Raw genomic sequence first — 2604 nt, 5'->3', positions numbered from 1 at the left:
TCTTGCTTACTTATTTTTAGTTGTAATTTATGGCCTGTCTTTGACTGCAGTACTTAAATGTTGATTTCCAGTATGGACCTTCATTTGTGTCTTTGTTACAAAAGCAATGGATTTTTTTGCATTTGAGTTTTGTGGACGGAATCAAATCATGCTTATAATTTCATAGACTAAAAAAATTGTTTGAAAATTAAGTTTGTTCAAATAGTGTAAAAAGATATGGTATAATAACATTAATTCAGTGGAGAAATATTCAAATTCAGACACTTGGAGTAAATTAAGACCTAAGCAATCGATCCTGCCTCAGAACCAGCCAATGAGGCGTTTCCGTCTTCACTGACCAGAAGTGGGTCGTGACTTGAAGCAATGAATATTTCTTCATTGAATTTAGAAATTTCTAGACACTCTTTTTGTTATTTATCAAACAACTTTTTACACTGAGTTTTTCAGCAACACATTTTTTTACAGATTTTTTTTCTGCCATTCATTTTTTTATACACAGTATTTTGTATACACATTTTTAGACAAATAGTGTATAGAAATTCAGTAGAAAAAAAAGCAAGTGTAGAAATATTCCTCGTCATATAGTTTTGTGGTAATACTTGTGTCACGTGACTACAAACGTAACACCTCATTGGCAGGATCGATTAAGTCTGAATTGACTGAAAGTGGGTCTTGCGTTTAAAAGTAACAAATATTTATTCACTGAATTTTTTTTTTTAATAGTGTTTTAAAGGTCAATGTGAAAATTCTGTGGAGCAATGTTCGTTGTCATGCATTATTTTCCTAACATGTCACGTGACCGCACACGACACCTCATTGCCAGGTTCGATTGCTTCAGTCTTAATTTACTGGAAATGGATCTCGGCTTTTTAATATTTCTGCAGTGAATTTTACTGCAACACATTGTTTACACTTATTATTCTTTTAAATGCAGCGTGAAAAAAATTAATGCAGAAGAAGTCATTTTTTTGTGCCACGTGACCGCAAACTTGACACCTCATTGGCTGGTTGAGACAGGATCGATTGCTTCGGTCTTAATTTACAATAAGTGGGTCTTGAGTGTTGAAGCGACGAATATTTCTGCACTGAATATTTATTTATATTATATTTATTTATTTATAGTGAATTTTTTCTGCACTGAGATTTTTTTTACATTCAAATTTTTTTTAAACAATTTTTTTACACTGAATTTTTCTGCATTGAATTATTGATTTTTTTAAAAATAAAGTGGGTAAAAATTGAGTGTAAAAATATTCGTTGTCATATAATATTGTCATGATATTTGTGTCACGTGACTGCAAACTTGACACCTCATTGGCTGGTTCTGAGACGAACATGATCCTCCAGTCTTAATGTACCGGAAGTGAGTGTCTGGCGAACATTTCTGCGCTAAAGTTGTATAAAAACACATTTTTGGACCTAGAAGCTTCCGTAAAAGGACCATAGGGCAGCACCTCTGACGTCACTCTTGCGGTATGACGTGGCCTCCCTGCAGCCCAACGCGCATGCGCACACATGTGAGGCTGGCAGCGGCGCGCAGTAAATCTGCTGATGTGACGACAAAGACGACATCGTGACCCTGACGTGACTTTTATCGCGACAAGAAAATCGCAATATGTTGTTTGTTGTTGACGTGGTTCGCGCTTTGTTGTGACGCCGCTCTGCTAAAAGTCTGGTTGTTTGACATCAAGCTAGTACGGCAGGACGTGAAGGCGAGCTAACGTTAGCTCATCAAATGTTCTTTTAGCTTTTTAGCAAACAGCGAGGATTCATCTGCATGAATGTCGCGATGCAAAGTGTGAAAGTGGGCTCGTCACAGCTGGCCGCTGCTCTTCAACACGCGTGGGACTCACTGGAGATGACGTTCATCCATCTTGGCGTCTAATATTGACAAAGTGCTGCATACACAGCAGGTGAGGACATCCATTTTCTACCGCTTGTCCCTTTTCAAACTCTTCCATAGATATACAACTGTTTTTAAAGGCCTACTGAAATGCGATTTTCTTATTTAAACGGGGATAGCAGGTCCATTCTATGTGTCATACTTGATCATTTCGCGATATTGCCTGATTTTTGCTGAAAGGATTTAGTAGAGAACATCGACGATAAAGTTTTGGTCGCTGATAAAAAAAAAGCCTTGCCTGTACCGGAAGTAGCGTGACGTCACAGGCTGTGGAGCTCCTCACATCTGCACATTGTTTACAATCATGGCCACCAGCAGCGAGAGCGATTCGGACCGAGAAAGCGATGATTACCCCATTAATTTGAGCGAGGATGAAAGATTTGTGGATGAGGAAAGTGAGAGTGAAGGATTAGAGGGCAGTGGAAGCGATTCAGATAGGGAAGATGCTGTGAGAGGCGGGTGGGACCTGATATTCAGCTGGGAATGACTAAAACAGTAAATAACCACAAGACATATATATATACTCTATTAGCCACAACACAACCAGGCTTATATTTAATATGCCACATAACAAACACCTCCCCCCTCCCGTCCATATAACCCAACTCAAACACCCGCACAACACACTCAATCCCACAGCCCAAAGTACCGATCACCTCCGCAAAGTTCATACAGCACATATATTTACCCAAAGTTACGTA

At 38.7% G+C, this 2604-nt stretch overlaps 1 protein-coding gene across 2 annotated transcripts in view; it reads left to right on the top strand.

Moving 5' to 3' along the window:
- Positions 1-1441: 1441 nt before the first annotated feature.
- LOC133642255 (transmembrane protein 184B-like) overlaps positions 1442-2604 on the top strand; it is a 36543-nt gene continuing 35380 nt past the window's right edge. Inside the window, exon 1 of one of the 2 annotated variants that reach the window (XM_062036346.1) lies at positions 1442-1913. The gene's annotated coding sequence lies outside the window, so the exon portion shown is untranslated. The remainder of the gene's footprint in view (positions 1914-2604) is intronic. The other variant, XM_062036347.1, reaches the window with a different exon arrangement.

Source organism: Entelurus aequoreus, linkage group LG25 (assembly GCF_033978785.1).
Source record: "Entelurus aequoreus isolate RoL-2023_Sb linkage group LG25, RoL_Eaeq_v1.1, whole genome shotgun sequence".
Classification (NCBI taxonomy): domain Eukaryota; kingdom Metazoa; phylum Chordata; class Actinopteri; order Syngnathiformes; family Syngnathidae; genus Entelurus; species Entelurus aequoreus.
The sequence above is the reverse complement of the archived record's forward strand: the minus strand, read 5'-3'. Positions and strand labels throughout refer to the sequence as shown.